At 42.9% G+C, this 21,648-nt stretch overlaps 1 long non-coding RNA gene across 1 annotated transcript; it reads right to left on the bottom strand.

The window, feature by feature from the left end:
- Positions 1 to 5,751: 5,751 nt before the first annotated feature.
- On the bottom strand, positions 5,752 to 21,618 carry LOC121664331. The gene is made up of 2 exons (XR_006015955.1): positions 21,529 to 21,618; positions 5,752 to 6,468 (listed from the first exon to the last, which is right to left on the bottom strand). It is a non-coding gene; the product is annotated as an uncharacterized LOC121664331 (long non-coding RNA).
- Positions 21,619 to 21,648: the final 30 nt, after the last annotated feature.

Here is a 21,648-nt window from a genome sequence, read left to right as displayed (position 1 = left end):
GGCCATGGCTCTGGAGGCCTGGCAATACAGCCCCTGCCATCCTGCTTTCAGTGCTTTGGAGTTGTCCAGAAAACAAATTAAGAGTCCTCCTCACCATGCTGGTGATACTCCATAGGCTCCAGAGAACTGATTTTCTGATTCTCAGAGCACAGACTAACCCCCAGCCCAGGGCTGCCTGATGCCAGGAGAGGGCACATTAATTCCCAAGGGGGGCTTTAGTTCTCAGATCCTTAGCTAAGATCTGGCCAAGCTGCTCGTCTCCGTGTCACAGCCACCACCACATTGCTCTTGTGAGGAAAGGATGAGGCAAAGCCAAAGGGTGTCAAGAGTCCTGGCACTGATCTTCCTCACACCCGGCCTAAGAGCACAGACACTCTCCTTGTGGGGCTGGTGACACATTTGTAAAACTGCAAAGACACTTGGTTAATGACATACTGACAGGTATCTGTCACTTGGATCAACTCTGACAACTCTGGAAGCACTGAAATGCAACTGTCCAGAACAGTAAGTAAATAAATTACAGCACAGACATTAAAAAGAGGCTCTGCCATGGGAATTTAGAACTATATCTCATGTTTAACAGAGACTGTTAATACAGATGGACTCTGTCAAAAAAAAAAAAAAAAGAAATTAAGAGCTATTATAAAAACACAACACTTGGAAATCAGAAATATGCTACTAATTTTTGCCAAACAGTTGACTTTGACTATCAGCCTAAATATCAACACCTGCCTAGGTACTATGTTGAACACCCTAAAACTCAAAATGAGTCATGATACTCACTGGATTGTCAGAGCAACTTAAAAGCCTGAAAAATACTTAGTAATGAAGAATTCCTATTTTAGTTTATTAAAAGAAATCAACTACTTCAGATTTCCAAGCAAAATGACAAGAAAATCAAAAATAAGAGCCCATTTAATGTAGTCATCTGTTTCTCCATCCTATATAATACTCCCAAAGACTTAACCTGTTGCTTCCTATTTCAAGGATAATACTAACACAGAGACAAATGAAAGTTTTTGACAGATCTGGTCACGTAATAGAAAAAGAAGTAACACCCCCTTTCCCATGTTCCCCAGAGTAAATCCCAGAAATTTCCTATTAGAAAAAGTATAATCTTCAATTGAACTGTAAATATTTTTGAATTATTTATGAAGATCTTGGTAATTTAGTTTGTATTACACTACAGATGATTTTCCATATGAGATTTAAGAAACTCAATAGTTCAATAATAAGAGGAAAGGAAATCTATATGCAACAAATAGGGAAATCCATTAACTAACTCTACATCACAGTGCTCTTCGATTCAACTCTTAATGTAACTGTGTTTTACTTGGAATGTCCATAATTGCTATAATTAGAAGGTGGGCAGTCACCAGAGGAGAAATAGGAGATTTCAATCCACTCATTGGCATTAGCACAGATCCTTACAAAAAGCCACCTTGTTCAGTGCTAAATTTTGGACTGTCATTGTTGCAAAGCTGAAACATGTATTTTCCCTGACTGGCTTCATTTATAATATTATCCATCTCTAGTCGGCAGAGGTTGCTGGGTTTTATAAGCATGGTCTAAACTCAGCAACAAACCCCCACCCCGCCCTCCCTTCCTCCTCCCATCCCTGCCACACGCGGCTGCTGCTGCTCTGGGGCAGGACATGCTGACGCAGGGGTTCCTCATGGCCTGCCTTAATGGAATTCTTCAAGCCTTCGTCTTGTTCACATTGTTTTAAGACCTGTTAATTTTCCTGTGGAATAATTGTAGCTGCTCCTACATGAACAAAACCTGGTCCCCCCTTGCCCACAGCGAAGCCCCCGGCTGCCTGGGAGCCCCCATTGAAGCACAGGATCTGCAGCACTGCACAGAAATGCCACAAAAGCCCAGAAACAGCAGAAAAGAAAGAACCCCCCATCTTTACTCTGCTGTAGGTGGATGTTTTACCATTTAAACGCTCTCTTTTATCCATCAGCAGCAGTAATTCGCACATGTTGGTATTTTAGTGCTCTCCCATAGCTTGCAGCACTGGTTTTCCCTGACCTGGAGGCACAGAGCCCCAGGGTGATGCAGGTGGTGTCCCACAGGCCCAGAGCTCACGGGGCTGCAGGGGCAGAGCCCCCTGGCAGGGCTGGCAGAGCCCTCCCCCTGCGCAGTGACACCAGCCAGAAATGCGCTTGCTGCACATTAATATTCTCACAGCAACCCCCCTCCAATCAGTCTTTGCTAAAAGCATTAATTAAGACTTTAACATTTCTGATCCCATCAATTTTCTGTTCTCTTCTTATTAAATAGATGTACTAGGGGAGCTTGAATAATAACTGCCCAAAGTTTGGGGATAATGAATAAATGAACTTTGCCAGCCTCTGGCTAAGCATGAAATTTGCTGTGGAGTAACAAATGCAACAGAGGCAGCTCATATATTAACCAACCTAGTTTTGACACACAAGTTTGGGAGCACATTATTTACTTACTTACTATTTCTAAGTGAGACTAGGCTCCAAAATGTTTTATGCAGGAAATGACAAATGACATGTTCAGACAGTCTTTTGCACTCTCCATCACAGCGTGAAGCTGCTCACTCACCCATCTTCCCTTCAGTGGGTCTGGCCCTCTTGCCACGCACAGCAAGGCTTTCAGCACTGCAGGCTCCATTTTCCTCGGGAACTTTGCCAGAAAAGGAGCACACCACAAACTAGGTAATTTTGTTTTTTACTCACTAGGTCTTGGCACTTTGAAGGTCACCTGTGTGCTATCAAACTACTTTTGTTCCATGTATTTTTACATGTGCACGGCTCTAGCACCAGCTCTGTTACACTGCTGTAAATCCATTCGTTTTTGTGGAAATCCATTAACTCGCAGTGAATTTATGGCAGTATAACTGTGAGCGAGCTGCAGCTGATGGCACAGACTGGAAATATTACAAGGAAAAGTGCAAAGTTCTATTGATTTTCTCTCAGGAAAAATGGGTGTTTCCTTATGATTATATTACAGATGACTCAGCTCTGGCCCCCAACAGCCATCCCTCATGTTTCCCTGCTTGCTGGCTGTGCGAGGAGCCTGTGCTGTCCCCAGAGCAGGGACCCAGGGCTGCCTCCCTGGGCACCACCCGCCCCACCCGCGGTGCTGGGGGACTCTGTGCCCAGCTCTGTGTGGCACTGCAAGAGCCACACCACCCTCCCACGGCTCTGCAGCACAGGCACTTACTCCTAATCGATTCTGACAGCAGACACCACAAGGAATGCTGAGATTTATGAAAGAGCAAGATTTGCCACTAGCCTCTGTCCATTAAGGGTACGGCAAAACCTCGCTTTGCCCTTTGTAAATACAATCAGCAGAAGTGAGGCAGTTGCCCTTTTCAGAAGAAAGAGCACTCTCAAAGGACAGATGTTTTAGCAAAAGTTCTCAACACACTCAGAAGCAATAAGGTTCCACATTCTTTACAGTTTTTCTTCAAAAACGTTTCTCATTCCTTTAAGTGTTTTTTAAAGACAAAACACTGTACTGAAAGCTGCACTCTCCTCTTTAGCCAGTTATTTTCCCTGCACTATAGGAAGATGGAGACAATTATAGGATGTGCATTTTGCCAAAAAGAGCTGGCCTGAATGTGGAAACCATGGCCCTGAAACCTGAAGGACTCATTTTGCACATTTTTAAAGGCAGAAATATAGTGAAGATAAAGGTAAAGCCATCTTATCTTGGCAATCTGCTCACCTGTTGAATTTACCCTGTGTGCTGGGAACAAGTTCTCTTTGCCTGTGTACAGGTCTTCATTGGAAAGAAAAAATGCCTGTTGCTCTTGCAAGAAGAGATTTACCATCAAATCCTCAGGTTATTGTTTAGTATTTCTGAGGTTTTATGGTGAATTGGAATCTAAGAATAGTTATTCCTACTGTGGCACACTTAATTCTGATCTCAGAAAGGATAAAAAAGTTATTTTTAGTTGTAGATTTAATATTTTTTCACCTTTAATGTAATTAAAGTCTAAAATACCTTGGTAATTCTGCTCCTGTCATTGCACCCAAAACGTGCTGCCACATCCCGTTGCAGGTAACAGGCTACAAAAGGAAGGGAAGGACAAACTCAAGATGATTGATATATTTCCTCCAAAGCACAGAGTCTGTAATTCAAGATACAATGTGCTCGCTAAGTGATTAAACAAAAGTATCAGAGCAGCTAGGGTAGGGCTGAAGTTGAAATAGAAGCATAACTACTCCTAGACAAACATGCTTCACTGCTTCAAGCCTCAGCTATTTATTAGATCAATTTAGGCACATTTTCTTCTTCTGGAAAAATTTTAGTTCTCTCCCTCAGAAGGAACTTGAGGCTCTGAGAAATATTCTCTGCCCTTGAGAAAACAGCAGCAGCAATGAAGAGCTGGCCAGAGGACCCCCAGTCCAAACACAGGCAGGTTTCACTCGCATGAGCAGCCCTTGGTTGAAGGGTTAGAGCTCTCGTCACACTGCAGACTCCACACACACCTCTGCTGGAGTAAGTGTCCTTGAGCAAATTCTCAGATGGGAATGCTGGTATTAGTTTAGACATGGTCCAACATGCAAATCTTTTTCCCACCTATCTGTTCCTTCCAGGTTTAGAAGCCCTCCTGTGTGCACATGGAAGCCAAGGACTGTGTTCTTCAGTGTCTCATGCTCTGATGCACTTTCAGGCACAAAACAACCACCCTGCTCTGAGTTCTTCTAAAGAGCAGTTCAGCTTTTTGTGGGAGAATCGATTATGGATTGTTCCCAAATCCGTGGGATCCTACAGCTGGCAGTAATGGAATGAACATTACTGCAAAGATTTTACCACCTTTGGATTCCCATGGTGAGTTTGCCCCAGTACAAGAGGCTTTTACTACCAGTGTAGGACACATCAAACACAGATTTGCTTGGTCTCAAACCCAGTGAGTGCAGGTGGCACAAATCCCTGGCTGTTACTGGCAGCCCTAGAAAAAGGAAATCCTGACCATCTGAAAAAATTACAATCCCTTCCTGCCCTCCTTCGAGAAAAAGACTTGGGTATGAGGTGAGGCAGTGGCTGTTTGCTCTGCAGCTCCTGCAGGCAGAGTCCTGCTGCCACTGGAGCTGTCACTCCACCTTTCCCACAAGGAAGCTCCTCTCTAAAATGCCACACAAGTGACAGGGTAAGAGTCACAGACATAGGAAATTTCAAGGTACTTCACTAAATTCAGCTAACGAAGGTCATGTTTCTTTACCTAAAGTTATCCTATTGGCTCACTTGAGAAACAAGCATTTTGGAGCAGAAAAATAACTGCTCTATTTACTGTAAAAAAGCTTCTTTAGAGAAATCTCACCTGGATAAGAAAAGTGACACAATTCTGCATTTAAAAAAAAATCGGAATAAATTTTAAACAAATCTTGGAACTACAGAATACAACATTCCAGGATGATTTATTTCTCTTTTCCACTGCTTGATTCACCTTTTTTCAGAGAGGCCTGGGGCAAACCAAAACAATTTACATTGAGTGCCACATAGTGTCCCGCTGTCCATCTACCAGATCTTGCCCTGACTGCCCAGAGGTAACTGGTGTCACCAAGGAAAAGGCAGCTGCAGCCTAAGACTGGCTGCCTGCACCTTCTGCTGTGGGCTTAGGCACTATGCGAGGGTGTCTGAAAAACAACTGATTTCAATTTTATTTTGTTTGTGCTGTGTCTTTCCTCAACTCTGTGCTGTAACAAGGTAGGGAACTCACACAGCCATCAAGCCTGCTCAGGGACATTCAGGACACAGGGAAAGGCATACACATCTGTAAAAACTTTATTTCAAAATCTTTTTATTCAACTGTTATTCAGCAATATACAATACAGTTTATAAACAAATGTCTTACCTTGTTTCCAATCTTCATTTAAAAATAAATATTATTGACAGTGAATATTAATTATGGTAAGATGTACCTTTTTAATGTCTCCAAAAGAAATAATTTAATTAAAAAAGAAAAAGGAAATCCAAAAAAAACCCTAAACACAATAATCTACTAAAAATATTTCCTTTCTTAGGAAGGGTTTGACCCAACATCTTTACATATTGTCATAAAGATAACTGCTCAACAGTTCGTGCAAAATGAAGAGTCAGAGGAAAGGTTTAGAAAAGAAAAAATATTACATTAAAATAGAGAAATCATAAGTGCCATGCACAGAGCAGGGCTTTACACCATAGAGTCTGGAAACTAGATGCATTATTCTGTGTGGTTTACTTTTCTGTGGCATCCCCAAAAATATGTTTTTCCCCTCATGTAGAATTTATCATGCTTCTTTCAGTCTCTTTCTGTCCATCTTTAAAACTGTAGGGATTTCTTTGTCAGGGGTTTTGTTTGTTATTAAATAGGTTCCTTTCTGTTTGGCTGAGGAAGAGTGGAGGGAGCAGTCCGTCAGTGGTTTACTAATAAATGTACAAGCTTATGCAGTATTAACAGGGACATATATAGGAGTGGGTCTGTAGCATAAATAGGTCCTGTACCTAGAAAAGAAAGAGACAAAGAAGAGAAGGAGATTTGATTTTTTATCTTTTCCAATATAGAAGATTAAATGCAGAAGAGAAATATAGGAAGATTCATTTTTATCACTTTAGTGCCAGGGGTCAGAAGCTTAATTTTAATAGTAAAACAGCATCCTCAAGCTATCCAACTCAAATAGCTTTTTCCTCCCCCTCCCAAATCTAGCTCCACTTAGGTCATTTCATTATGTGTTACTAATGGTATGCCTAAACTTGGCTTCAGCCAAGTTACCAGCAATTGAGATTTCTATAAATACACCATAATCTGGTATATAGTTTGAGAAATGACAGGTATCAACCACCCATTACTTTAAAGGGAAATGACAAATGCTGCGGCTGTACTTCTTGATTAACAGGACATGAACCCATTTCATTTGGAATGGGAACAGCAAGACCTTGACATCTTCTTTACCTTTTATAGGAAAGAGCAGAATTTTAAATTAAAAATGTGCTCAGGAGCTATAGAAAAACAGAGGTCAGGTGTGGAACACATCTGTTACCGTCATTCTGTCCCAAGGAGAGCAAGCTGCGATGAGGTAACTCACGGGGCAGGACACGGCTCTCCCTGGGCAGGACACACACTGAGGCATTTGCTCACAGCAACAAGTGGCAGCCACGGCCATGCTGCAGTTACCAAGGCTGTCCCTGCCTCACATCCATCTACACCAAGATGCTTGCCCAGTTTTTTTATTTTCTAGCGATGTGTGCTGAAAAGACACAGAAAGGTATTTGCTGTGTGCGCTGTGGTGTGGCCCCTCTCCCTGGCACGGGAGGGCTGAGCCGTGGGGCTGAGGGCTCTTGGCCAAGAGAGCAGGACGGACACACAGGCACGGCCTGAGGCTCTGGCTGTGCCACCTCTGAAATGGGTCACAGCTGTGCTGCCAGCACAGGCAAAAGGGCCCTGTTCCCTGGAGCAGCCCTGGTGCCCCAGTGCAGCCCACGCCGCTGCTGCAGGGCAGGACATTGGTGCCTGGCACTCCCCGGGCCTGGCTCAGCCCATGCAGACAAGGCCAGGCTGGGCCACAGCAGCTGCCTGGGCCCAAATGCCCACAGGGGACACCTTCCTGAGCCATGAGTGGACCAGCATGTGCAGTTGTCGCCAGCACAGAAATGGGTATGACAGGTGTGGGACGTTTCCACGCAAAAGCAGGAGTCCAGCGGGAATTTGCCCTGCACCTGAAGTGCAGAGGGGCACCTGGGGAAAGGCCTGCTGAACACCCGACCTGCAGGAGTAACCAATGCCCAAAACAGACTGCCACCCAGACTGTCAGAGATGCTTTGCAAAGCATGAAAACTTATTTTTAAAGTTTTCTGTGTTCAGTGTCCCTAGAAAAGTAATCAGGGCACTTCTATTTAGGAAACTCACTTCAGGTACCATAATGTGAATATTTTAGTCTTGGTCTCTAGGACATGTGAGTGGTACGATCAAAGGAAATGCCTCAAACAGTGCCTGAGCAAAGCACTGCTCTTGGGCTCGCTGCTCCAGCTGCCTTGTAATCTACATACACCTCACCAGCAGTGCTGGAGTATGATTACCCAGTATCAAAAATAGTACATAGCAATGTGGTGTGCAATTGAGGAACTCAAGAAATGTCCCCACAGTGCTATCTCACAGACGTCCAGACTGTGTGGTGATTATTTAGTTATTAAGGTTTTAATTAAATCCCTGCATGCACAAACACGTGCTAAGGACTGCCTACATAGCAACAGCAAGGTTTTAAGATGAATACAGGATTTTTGTTTTGAATGCTGAAAAATCATTAACAAACACAATTAACTCCAGCAACTAAAGGAGTTAGTTGCAACCCATTGCAAAAAGACACTAAAAGTGTGTGCAGGGAAGTGCACAACAGCTGCCAAAGCCCAGGTTCCCAGCCAGCACAGGGACAGTCACCGACCCCAAACACAGCAAATCTACACAAATCTACCTCCCAGTGAGAGAAAAGAGCTGACTGGGAAGGCTGGAGGGGAGCCCTGCTGTCTGTCTGTCTCTGAGCCTGACGTGCGTGTGGTAGCTGGAGACAGATGCTTACCCACAAACTGCACTCACAGGCCCAATGGACCCACACTTCCATCAGCACATCCCCATTCCCAAGCTGTCAGATGGCTGTCCTCCCTTCTGGGACATGGCACAGCTGCAGGAAGGCCAGCCAGAACAGTCCCCACGTGCTGTCACTGTCCCCCGTGCCTGGGGATGGCAGGGGCAGCCCAGCAGCAGCCGACACTCCTGGCAGCTACACACAGCTCAATGGTCCCAAATTTGTGCCAATTCCCCACCTGCCCAGCACTACAGGGAAGAGCTGGCCTTGGATATTTATTATGACCAAACCTGAGGGTGATGAGAACCCCTCTATTAGGGCTGAACTTGTTCTTTCAATGAACAGGACTCAAGTCTGAGATGCTGCCAGTTACTCAGACAGCAAGACGTCTTTTGTGAGGGGGAATTCCCCTGGAAACACAGAAACTCAACCTGTAGAAATGGGCTCTTGAAGCTCAAGTGCTCTTGCTGATACTGAAGGGCTGCCTGAACAACAGGTTAGGATTATTTCTGCTTTGAAGAGAAAGCAATATTAGTCACAACTCCTTGCAGCACCTGTGTGCCTGCTCACCAAAATAATTCCTATGTTGGTTTTACCTTTATGTACTAGTTTCAGTTTAAATTTCAATGCAGAACTGTGAAATCAACAGTCCAAATTTTGTCTTTTCCTTCTGTAGAAATTGTTGTTGTTTTTAACCTGTATTCTCCATTTTCTTTGATAGCAGAATGTGAGTTTATAGTCTGTTAACAGAATCTCAGCAGTTAAACATATTTTTAAAACGTAACTTGAAAGCAATTATTCTTCTGAATACCACATACAAGCTTCTTTTTTCATACTGATTCAGTGTTGTTCTGCTCTAAGACTTCAGGCATTACTGGACACACAGAACTTCAGAATTCTCCCTCTGAATATAAGCAGACCAGAAAAATAACTTCCAGTACGTTCTCTCTGGTTAGTTAACCTGAGCCATTGATTATAAACAAACTGAACTTAGTGTCCTCAATTCTGCTGTTACTGCAGTAGTGGTAATCTTGAGTTTTTAGTTAATAAATTGCTACATCTGTAGATGTTAACAAACAAAATGTGGGCTTGAGCATGAGGATCTGGACACACGATTGACCCAGGTGTGAGAACAGAGAGTTTTTACCCAGACACCCTAAATCACGAGTACACAGTTACTTGCAAACTACAGACACTTGCAAGAAAACATTTCACTGGTATTTTGAATATTCATTTGATGTTCTGTTATTGCAAGCTTATTTATCACTATACAGACTTATAACTTTGCTTTTAAAATATTTATATGCTCATGGCCAAAAGGGAAAGTCTACCACCATGCAGAACAAGAACAAATTGTTCTCTTTGTGTATGGTGAATTGCTCTCTGGCATCACTCATCCTTCTTTTCGATTTATGACATAATATTGTTTTACTGCAATTTTCTATTTAGTATTTTTTTTTATGCCAGAATTAATCACAGTTTGACTTAAAACAGTTCAGTCGAAAACAAACATTAATTAACCAAGTGAATTGTGACACGCAGAAAAAAATGGGATGATTCTTTTACAAGCTATATTTAACCAATGGTCAAAAACCACAGTTTCCACCAGTCACCTATTTTTCTTACTAGAAAGAATCTGAAAAGTCCTTTGATGTCTCTTTCTGAGATGGTGGTAAAATGCAGTGGCCCATATAATAAAAAGCTGAGAGACATCAGTAGCCTATTTTCCTTGAAAGATGAGATAACACCTCAAATCTGACTGCCTACTGATGATGGAGCTGGGGCCCTGGTTGGCAGTGTCACGAGACATTCCTCTGTACTGCCTTTTATGCAGTGACCTGTTAGCCTTGGCCTATTTCCTTACAGAACAATGCCCAATTAAAGCCCTCAAACCTGGCATTTCATTAAGAGGTGAGGGATCAAACTGACCATATCGACTGATCTATTCTCTCAGTCCAGAAACTTTAGACTGTGCTTGACACATGTTCTCGTTCTGGTATCTATGGAAAAAATGGAATTCTACATGGGTTGTTGGTCAAGGATCATTGCAAGCAATAACCTCCTAGATAAAACAAATTCTCACTCACTGACATACATTTGGAGCACTTACGCTGAATTGAAGGGAATTTACCCAACTTCAGACTTAAGAGCTTCTTAGAAGTTTTTAACTGAAATTATTAAAGTCACAATACACTTACTCAACCAAAGAGATAATAAGGTACACCCCATTAGAACTTTTCCACAGCCGAGACAGCTTATAAGCTGTCTACACCGTTCCACTCTTAAGTACTTCAACACAATCCACACACTGCATTTTTGCTATTTTTTTAAATAATTTTTTTGTACCCAGTGCCTTAAACTTCCCACTCCTCCCCAAGAGCTAATTCTCCAGGATGCTGTGCAGAACTGCATGCAGAGCCTGTGCTGACTTCAGCAGACTCTCCTAGCTCAACCCCAGAGAACTGCATGGAACAGGAGGTGTTTTTGTTCAAAGACGTATTTGTACAATAGAAAAAAAATACTGAACTGTGGTGTCCCCATTGCTCTAGCTTTCGTCTGGCTGTGGATCATCCTGCCCAGGCACAACCAGAAACAGCTCCTCAGCTGTCTTTTGGTGTAGCTAATTTCTGCAGTGGTGACTTCCCACATATTTATGAGCAACTGCATGGGATCTGCTCGCCACTGAACCTGCCTAGAAGGCATAATGACAAAATTAGTTTTCTATCCACTACACATCTTTATTTATGATTCACTGAGTTTTGGAACAGCTTTCCATAACTCATCTCAAAAAAATGCCTCACAGAAGTCAGTATATGTTTTTATTTCTACACAACATGCAGGTAGAAGCTTATGATTCTGCTTTGTTCCTTCATCCACAGTATCAAGGTTTTTAAGGTCAAGAATAAATCTTCTCACAGAGCCAGGTAAAACTATCAACATTGTCCTCCACACCCTTCATGAAAATGCCCACAATTTCACTTTCCTTATCCACACCATAGCCTCAAACTCCCCAGGAAGCTGAAAGAAATTTTACTGGCCAGAAGACACTGACCAGAGTTTTGTACAACTGTGTCAGCATTTTACGTCTTCTCAAATACACCTGAGTTTCACTGTTTCTCTACCTTCTCTCTCAAGATATCCACTGCAGTATTCAGGCCTATATTGAGAGGTGAACTGCCAAAACACCATGTTACAAGAGTAACAGGAAGCCTCTCCTGTTCTAATTTTGGAAATTCAACAGGCTTTAGTATTTCAAATAAGATTTTGCATTTGGAGTATTTGGCACACCTGAAATGAGCATGTTTTACTTGCCCACACCTGTATCTATTTACGTGCTGGGCTAAACTCACCTGAAAGCAATGAGCTGAGGCAAAATTTAAGGCTTGATTACTCTGCAGAAGCTGCATACAGGGCAGCACAGTGCAAACTTCCAGAATAGGTAGAAAAATAAATATGTGTATTTGAGGAAAGGCCAATTCTTTGTAGCAGCCTGGTCCTTAATTTTGACAATTCTTGATGTGACAACTCAAAAAGCCCACCTAGGACAGAAGACTGGTGTTTTAGTGGTTTGGTGTTTTATTAGACTTTGGTGTTTTAGCATGGTAGCAGAGAGGCTACAGATTAGAAAACAAATAAATTGGACGGTAATGAGAGGGGGTGTAGTCATGCCAAGGAAATGATGCAGAAATAAAAGTTTGGTTCTGATAAGAAGCTAAGAAAATAAAAATATTCCTTCTGCAGTATTGATTTTCGGAAGCACTGCAGTGCTTTGCTGGAAGTCAATGTGTGAGTGCCTTTGGGACAGAACAAAGACAGAACAGACACAGTCGGGGATGTGTTTCTTAAGGCACCTGCAACTATTGAGGCAGATTTTGATATCAATAGAGCTCATTTTAACTGAGACTCATTAAAGCCACACTGTTGTTAAAATATTAGTGCTGACAATCCCTTCCAAACATGCTCATGGTACACGGACCAGCCAAGTGCTCCATTATCCTCTACAGAGGCTCTTCCCCTCTCCTGGATTTAAGGACATCATTAGACATAAGGTACAGGATTAAATGGACAATTGATCTGACCTATTCCACAGCTGCTGCAGGTCTGCAAGGCACAACAATTTCATATTAAACACAGCTATCACAAACAGAGGAGCTGTTGAACTAGCGGATTTGATGGATATAGGGAAATGCATATCTGCTACAAAGCAAGAAATCCTTCTACCTTTTATACAGAAATGTTTCTGGTTTCTAGGTTCCCAAAGAAATATGCAGTTTCATTTCCAACAGGCTGGTAAAAAATCATCTCCCACTAAAGTCACAAGAAATAGGGGTGCATAATATGGGAAACATTTTCCCTCAATATCCCCACTTCCCTTCTGTGGTAGCCAAAAGTGCACAGAACAATCAGCACTCTTACCAAAACCTCCCTCTGCTTCTCCAAACACTACATCTGCCTGTGAACGCCTCTGTGCTGAGGGCGGGCAGTGCCCACAGACAGCCCAGCCGAGCAGCAGCTGAGCTGAGGGAGCCAGGCCCTTGAGGGGCTGCTCTTGGGATGCCTGCTACACTGGAGACAAACAAACCACTCAACCACTCCAAATATCCACTCGTGGAGAAATTAAAGAATAACTTCAAGACAACACCAGGAGTAATTTATAACAAGCTCCAAAAGGAAATGCTGCTGTAGACGGTGTCAATGGATAATAGAAATGCATCCTGAATGCTTAAAAGGAGCAATTCATTCTATATAGATTATACAGTTTAAATACTTTCTATTGGTTTGCATTTAAATAAGCCAGTAACTTTCCTCTTTTGAGACCTGCAGCTGGTCTCTACTTTGTATTACCCTCACATAAACAGATTTCTGCTTTGGTATCAGTGAGATGATCTCTCCTCACTAAACATCTTATTAAGACACTCAAACCATGCAACTATGAGTTTGTTTTAATTTCCAGAATTTTCTGCAGTTCCATGATCTAAAATTAACTTAACAAAACCAAGAACCCTTAATTCACTCCTTGAAAGTTGAATAGTAAGAGATACAAAATTCTTTGTAATGAGGTTTGGTAGAAAATGAATTTTAAAAAAAATATATAGAAAAATACCTAACTGCATTAGTGGTAGTTCAGGTGGTAAATGGGTAGCCAGTGCTACACTTCTTCTGTACTAGTATGTGAGAAACTCCAGAGCATATCTATACACACAAGTAGCAAAAGCACAACTCAAACTGCCCATATCCTGAGACAATGAAGAGTAATGGGAGCTGGTTTCAGCTACTGAACTTTGAAGCAAGTCTGGGCCATATTCTCAGGGGTTTTATTATAAGTAGGAGGACTAAAAATATTGGACATATTGCAGAAAAGGAGGCAAGCTAGGTATGGTCACACAATTCCACAGGCTGGCACTTTATGAAAAGACTGGCAGTAAGAGTCACACTGGAGTGAGCCACAGGTTTCACATTCTGTAATTGATACAAGCTGCAAATATTTGCAACCCAGAAATAAAGACGATGACACTGTAGTTCTCACTTCACTGTCTTTTAGAGTATTTTTGATCAGGATTAGGAGCAAGCTGCTGATGTAGTTGTAATTATCACTCCAATCAGAATTACTAAACTTAAGCAGATGCAAGGGCAGATTAAGGATTTTTTTGAAATAACCCTATCCTGTCCATACTTAAAGAACAGAGTTAAAGTGCATTAGCAGAATACATGATGACACATGGAAAATGGCTGTATTGAGAGCATGTGCCTGAAAAAAACCCCAGAGCCTGTGATTTCCATAAAGGAGGGATCACGTTTTTGCTGTAAACCAACAGTGGGATTTTGGGACTGACCCACAAATACACAAAGTCTCCAAACATTTCCAGTGATTGATATTTGCTAGATGTTAGTTAACTAAAGACTTTGCTATGCCCTAGATGTAAGGGAAGCCAAGCTTTGCAGAATAAGCCAGCAAGGGGTTATTTGACAAAACTGTGGACATGGGATATTCCTCAATACCCTCTGTACATGTGAAATCTCCAGCTCCTTGGCAGGAGAGGGATTCAGATTAGCATACCAACTGTAAAAATTATAAAGCAGTAAACTATTTCTGATTATGTCAGTTTGATGAATTTTATCCATAGAATCACTGAATTGGTGAGGTTGGAAAAGACCTCTAAGATCACTAAGTCCAGCCATGAACTCAGCACCACCAGACTGTCCACCCCTAAACCCTGTCCTCAGGTGCCACATCCCCGTGTTTCCTGTACACTTCCAAGAGCATGGTAACAAAATGACAGACATGGAGTATAATGTCCCTTAGAGACCTCCCTGTGCTCTACCTGCTTTGGAAGCCAGCAGCCTCTCCCTGCACACACAGGGATGCCCTGCTCCACAGCCATGGGCAGGGTGAGAGCAGATATTTGGGGAATGCTCGGTGTCCCTGCGTGTGTTCTGTGAGTGCAGCTCCCTCCTCCCCAGCGGCACAACCTCGTGCTGGCTCGCACAGACCCCTCCACTGAGCACGGCTGCTACTCTGCCAAACTGCTCTTCTTCCCAGCTAATAAAATTGCCTCCCAGCTGATAACAACCTAGCAATATAAAGTACTTGGTTGTTAGCTGCTGTTGTGGCAAATAATACCATTCTGCTGACAACCCCATTTTTTCCAATCCAAACCCACTTGAACTGTTTATTATTGACATATGGGACTGCTCTACCATTATCTAATTTTAAAAAACACATAGTAAACAGCAACAGTGAGCCTGACAGCATTCTTACTGCTTTAGCAAAGCTAAATCAAAACCCAAACCCCCTTTTATTACCAGCACAGTCCTGTCAGGCTCTCTTAAGTAAAAAAGAAACACCTACACAGGACTACTGTAAGATTCATTTCCTGGCAGAGGCTACTTTACGTTTGCTTTCCACCTACAGCCCATGCTACTAAAAGCCTTCTCAAAACCAGTACCAGTAAGGCTGTCTGGGCATTTCTTTGTGCCACGACTGCTAAGTTTTAAACTATTAGGGACCTATATAAATCAACAACACAGTTCAGGCATTAGTTTATACGTCAGTAAAGCTGCACCAGTATAGCAGAGGTGGGGAGTGAGTACCAATTACTGCCTCATAAAAGATACAAAGTTAGCTGATTCTGCAAACTAAGACTACAAGTTACAAAGTATCTATTGAAACTGTGTATAAAGAACTGGCAGTATATGTATATTCCTGCCCAAAATGCAGTTTGCTCAGGCAAAAATACATGTGGGTGCACTGAGCCTTTCTTATTACAAATTTCTACTTTTCAGTCACTAATGAATCAATCTTATATAGAAATCTAGACCAGTGTTAGGTACAGCTTCCACATTCATTAAAAAGACCTGGAATACCCCCTTCATTGCGTTTAGTAATATTTTTAGAAATTTTTTTCATCTATAACTTCAAAATATCAAAGAAATTCAAATAATATTCAGATTTCTTCAAGGGCATTGCACAGGCTGGAGTAGAATAGGTTAGTACAGTTTTGTCTGTCCTCTGGGGAACAAGCAAGAACCACTGAAAGGAGGTTACTCAAATAAATTGCATTTCCACAGTACAAAAACACCCAGGCACAGCTTGTTTCTGCCCTAGATAATGAGGTGACACATTACAGCACTTAGTGCTTTTGTCCAGTTCGAGAATTAATCCATATTACACAGACACAAAAGAAGATATTTGACCTCACTTGTCCCCAAAGCAGTCTAATTTGCCTAGATATTAAAGTGCTAGTGATGTGTATTTAATGAGAATTCTTTTTGCATGTTTATTATCCAGTGACATTTAGGAGGTCAGCCTGATAATTCAGTTATGGCCTCTGTCTTGCTACTTTATTTAATGTAAAGGAAAATGTGATGTGACCCAGGTTGCATTTAACTACAACAACAGAGTGGAGCTCATACATAGTCTCATAAAAAGCACAGGGGGAGTGGAGTAGACCCACACATTACCGAGTGGGAAAGGCAGGGAGCCTGAGCTAAGCAGCCTCATAGACTTTCCTTTCTTGCTATTTCATGTAACATTCACCTATCAAACCTAAACCAGCTCCACAGGCTGTTTCTCAAACTAGCACAGTCATTCAAGCTCAGACCAAGCCAGGAGAGCCCTCACCCAAAGTTAGTCCGAACCCAACCACAGCCCCTCCAGAGTTCCCCTAACCAGCTCAGCACACTCAATGAAACATTGTTCTCCTTCCTCGCCTGTCTGTAAGCTGCAAAGACAGACCTCTGGCTTCCCAGGGCACAGCAGGCATCTAAGTCTCCACCTGGTCTCCTGCCTCAAGGTGGGCTGGCTGTGCATGCCCTGCTCTTCTGAGCACCACTGGGAGCTGCACGGGCACAGAGGCTGCAGGACTGGGACCTGCTGCTTTATCTTGGGCCAGGTAGCCCAGGAGCAGAGCTCCCTCTGCCTCACACATAAAAGGCTTTGAGGAGGGGAGGGACAGGCATGAAGTGAAGACTTATGTTCTTCCCTGCTATGACTACTTCATCTCTGCATAACACATGAGCCTGTGTCCCTCCTAGAGCACTCTAAGCATAATGAATCACAGCTTCTTGTTTCACACTCCCATCTTTGTTTATTTTATTTAAAGCTTTCACTTCTGAGCTTTGAGGCTAGAGATCAAACAAATAAAAGGGAATTTGGAAGCTGCAATGTCTGATCTACATTCCGCTCAGAAGTTAAACTAAAAATTGCCCCCAAGCCAATACACAGGCACTCATTTTGGAGACCATTTGGTAGGATATAATACAGTCAATTTCCCTCCCAAGAGGTCAGTATGAAGATCCTAGTTTATTACTTCACCATCAGATGACAAAGTTAGTCTCACGACTAAAAATTTAGAAGATCTGAAATTAGGTTTTCATATTTAATTTCACAGCTGTCACACAACTCAACAAAGTCAGTTATTGTTCTTGTGCCATTTATCTGTCTCATCCACTTGGACTACAAATTTCCTGAGACACTGTGTATTTCACTCAGGGATGCTCCTGCATCCCCCCTACTCTACCCAGTAAAACCCAGGAGCACTTCCAAACAGAAACAACTCTGCACACTTTCACTTGCTCACCCCAATTTTTTTCCTACAGCGTAAGATTTCATTTGTGTACAAGCATTTAAACTAAAAGGTCAATATTATTTCATTTAGAACCACATGGATGACTGCTTCTCTGACAGTATTAAAAATAGTCTTGCCAGCAGATCTTTGTCTCCTCACAGCCCAAATCCCATTTTCTAGGTTCACACTTCAGTTTACCTTGCTGGCAGACAAGCAGTAACCTTTCTGACTCATGAGACCACAGCACCAACTTTTTATATGGTTCTTTAAACATCACAGATAAAACTCTGTTAAAGTAGCTAATATTTGTGGCATATTGGTCAATTTTTCTGTTACATTGGCTCTGTTGCCTTATATACCATAATGCTGATCACAAACTTCAGCCAAATACCATTTCTGATGACATGTCTGAAACAATGGATTTTCTATTTATACCCAGTTTGTCAGATGAGAGTCTTCTGCTCTTTAGATAATCTCAGTAACAGAAATGTTTATTCTAATAAATTCATGTTTCAGTTCACTTAGAAGATGTGAAGAATCACATTTTTCCACGGTGCATGACTGGGATGGCAACTGAAGTCAACAAAAGCCCTGCAGGCACATCCCAACATAGCATTTTATCTATAATCACATTTATTGGAATCCAAGCACATAGAGGCCATCTCTTACTACACTGAAAGTATTGGGAAGATTTCTATTTCAAGGAAAATAGGATTAGAGGCCAATTCATGCAGGACACTGTAGCTAGTGCCATGCCATCAGCTCTTAGGCAGAGCTCTCCAGTGTCTTAAATGAGGGTGTTTCTTAATCACTGATGGCAAATCCATTGTTCGACCAAATTTCTGCTTTTATACAGAGGAAATAATCGCTGCGTACAATGAAAAGACTTAGGAATGCTAAACACTTTAAATGTATTAGACTATTCAATTATTACACACAGATTTGGTGCAAGTACTCATCTGTGTGTGCTAGGGAGCTCAAAATAGGATAACAGAGCATATGTATTGTGCTGCTATGCAGATATAACTCATACAGCAACACAAGGTTAGGTTCTGCAGTCTTAAACACCATGTGAACAAAGGTTTAGTTGGATTTGTTGGCCCTACTGTGTGGAAAACCAGTTACAACACTGCCTTGTGGGGGTGGACTTGAAACAGAGCTTCTAGTTCCCAGAAGTAAACAAAAGGGGGAAAAAACCCCATTTCCTATAAAGCAACCGCATTCTTTATGGAGAACAATAATTACTGTACCTAACACAGCTTTAAAGAACACCACTTTAACACACAAATGGGAAACTCTGAAGGTCAGAGATGTAGTTTTCTTTTAAGACATTTTGAAGAAACTTTAGTGCTTATCAACCCAAGTGGCAGCACTGGAGACCCCAGTCTTCCATTTCCTCACAAAAGCAGATGATATCCCTGCAAGTCCTCATCACGTTGACTGCCGTATCAGTATTTTATCCAGGTCTTTATGCAATATTCATGTCTAGGGAAGACTTCTTGCCTCTACACCAAGCTGTCTCTCTCTGCTTCAAACCAAGTCCCTGGCCAGACAGCCTTACTAAAACACTGAGAAGATGGGGATTGGGACAGCAGCAATCTGCTTCACAGAAGCGACCAGAGACATCTCATGGTAACAAGACTCAGACAGCTCTGGTCCAGAAGGCACCCAAATCAGGAATTTTTGAGGGCCAAGCCTCTCAGCTGCAAATCTCCTAAGCCATGCTGGGGTTCCTGTTCCATTGTTAAGTAATGACAGGCAGTTCCAAACTACCACAGGTACAGAAATTACAACAAACCAGGGAGAAGCCTGTTATTTGGGGACGTCTTGATTCAAGCAGAGTAAAAAGACATTATTTATGCAAAAGGACTGTACCAAAATACAGGATTAATTACCTCCCTCTTATGGGGACAAAAGCAGGTGCTGGTTTACACCTCATTGAATCAGTACTAGGAACAGGAACAGTTTGACTTGGCTTTCTCCAGCACTGGAGCTGCCACGGAGTGGCAGTGTTCACAGAGACCAGTGTGCAGCTCACAGCACCAAATTCTGGTTTAGCCAGTTTTGTAGCTCTCAGCATCAGCCTCCATGTGGAGACCCCCACTAAATGTTTTTCTGTATTCTGCTACCTTTTTCACCGATTTCAATCATTCCATTACCTCCACTGCTGGCCATAATGCTAACAGTTCATTTTCAGAATTTAATGCAGCCTAGAAATGATGCAGAAGTGCCATATCCCAAACCACAGACATGTAAAAAATCAGGACAGACAGCAGTTTAGCTGATCTGGGCAGGAGGGCTTGCCCTAAGAGGCATATGTGACATGCTGTCTTGGCGGCGCATGCTCGCATCCATCTGTTGACGTGGAACTGAGCCCACTGCACTTCCACCGTCCTGGTTTTAGTTCATATGCAGCACATAAGCTCTGGGTTCAGCAGGCAGGGTGCACACTGCTGCCAGTCCTAAACCCAACCTCTACTGTCAGCACAGAAAACACTGCAAGAATTCTCACAGTCACAGAGTGGAGAGGAAACACTAAAATGACCCCCAGCTCTAGGGTCCGGGGAGGAAAGCAGATCTTTCCAAACAAAAAACAATAGATTGTGAGCATTACAGTGCTTGGTTTAATTTCTTGGGATCAGTGGATTCAGTAAAAGCAAAATGAACTTCTTTAAATGCCCACAAGCACCTGTAGTTAGATCTCAGGAATTATCACTGTATCTTCCACTAGACACCAATGAACAACCAGCTTCATCTTGGGAATGATAAGGAGTAAAATCTAACTTTAACATGTATTTCTCCAGAAGAAAGAAATTAAATTATTCAGAAAACAGGAAAAGGTAGTAGCCAGATAAAACAGCACCTGTAAAGCACCAGCAGGTCACAGTGACCCATATACAAATGATTTCCATTACTGTGAGCCAAAACGGGCAACTGTTTGCCCAGAAAGTGTGAAGAAGTATCAGGAAGAAGTGTGAGCTTCCCTGCGTGAAGATTATGAATCTGCGTCAGAAGAGACTCAGCAGAGAGGGGAGCTCAGGGCCTTCCCTGCACAGTCAGTGGCATAAAATTGTTTCCCTTCTTCCACAGATAACTTGGCAGGGACCTTTGTTCAACGTTAGCTAAGTGACAGTGGCTGAGAGGGGAGCTGAAGCCCAGCCAGAGCAGCATTACACCTCTGAAGCTTGAAACACTTTTGCAATTCAGATTTAAGACTATGTTCTTGTCCCAGACATTCCTGTCATTAGATAAATAAAGGTTTATAACTGCCTTCTCTGGCAAGCCGCAATATGTTAATGTGGCATTAATAACTTAATACAGTATTAACTGATAGACAATCAGTATTAGCATGATGTTTACATTTGGAAAATATTATAGAGCACTGTATCTCCAATGCCTATCCTGCCATTAATTCAAATGTGGAGCTCATTACACAGCAATTGACATTTCCCTTCTGAATCCACATCCTGCTTTGCACAGGCCCTGCATCTGCCTGGGACAACCAGCCCTGTAAGCCACTTGCTGATCTAAACTCTCTGCAGAGCATCCACGGCATTTAGCTCACCTGAGGCTGCACCTACTGTTTAAACACTGCACCCAAAAAGCTGCACGGGGGTTCTGAACGTGGGGTCTCCCACTGCACCTACCAAAGGGATGCGGGTCCCAGCCTTGTGCTCAGACCCATCTCCCCAGGCCGGTGCCTGTGTTCACTCCTGCCCAGGCCAGGGCAAGGCACCAATCCCAGCCTTTGGGACAACCTAACTACACTTTACCAACAAACTTGGGTACGATTACTCAGTTTCAGCGTCGCAGCGAGAGTCCCGCCGCGGCAGAGGGGTCACAGTGACCGACCCGCAAGCGAGTGGCGGTCCCGGGGCTCACGGCCGTGCGGGAACAGGGGTCCCGTCCCGCCCTACCTGACCCGTGCTGCTGGCGGAGGATGGCGGCCTGCCCGGGCGGCGGCGAGGCCGAGGAGGCTGCGGCGGCCGTCGAGGCGGAGGCGGTGGCGGCGCTGGCAGCTGCGCTGGCAGTGCCGC

This window comes from Corvus kubaryi, unplaced genomic scaffold (assembly GCF_017639235.1).
Source record: "Corvus kubaryi isolate FWS band 111438036 unplaced genomic scaffold, C.kubaryi_AGA036_p1.0 37300, whole genome shotgun sequence".
Taxonomy (NCBI): domain Eukaryota; kingdom Metazoa; phylum Chordata; class Aves; order Passeriformes; family Corvidae; genus Corvus; species Corvus kubaryi.
The sequence above is the reverse complement of the archived record's forward strand: the minus strand, read 5'-3'. Positions and strand labels throughout refer to the sequence as shown.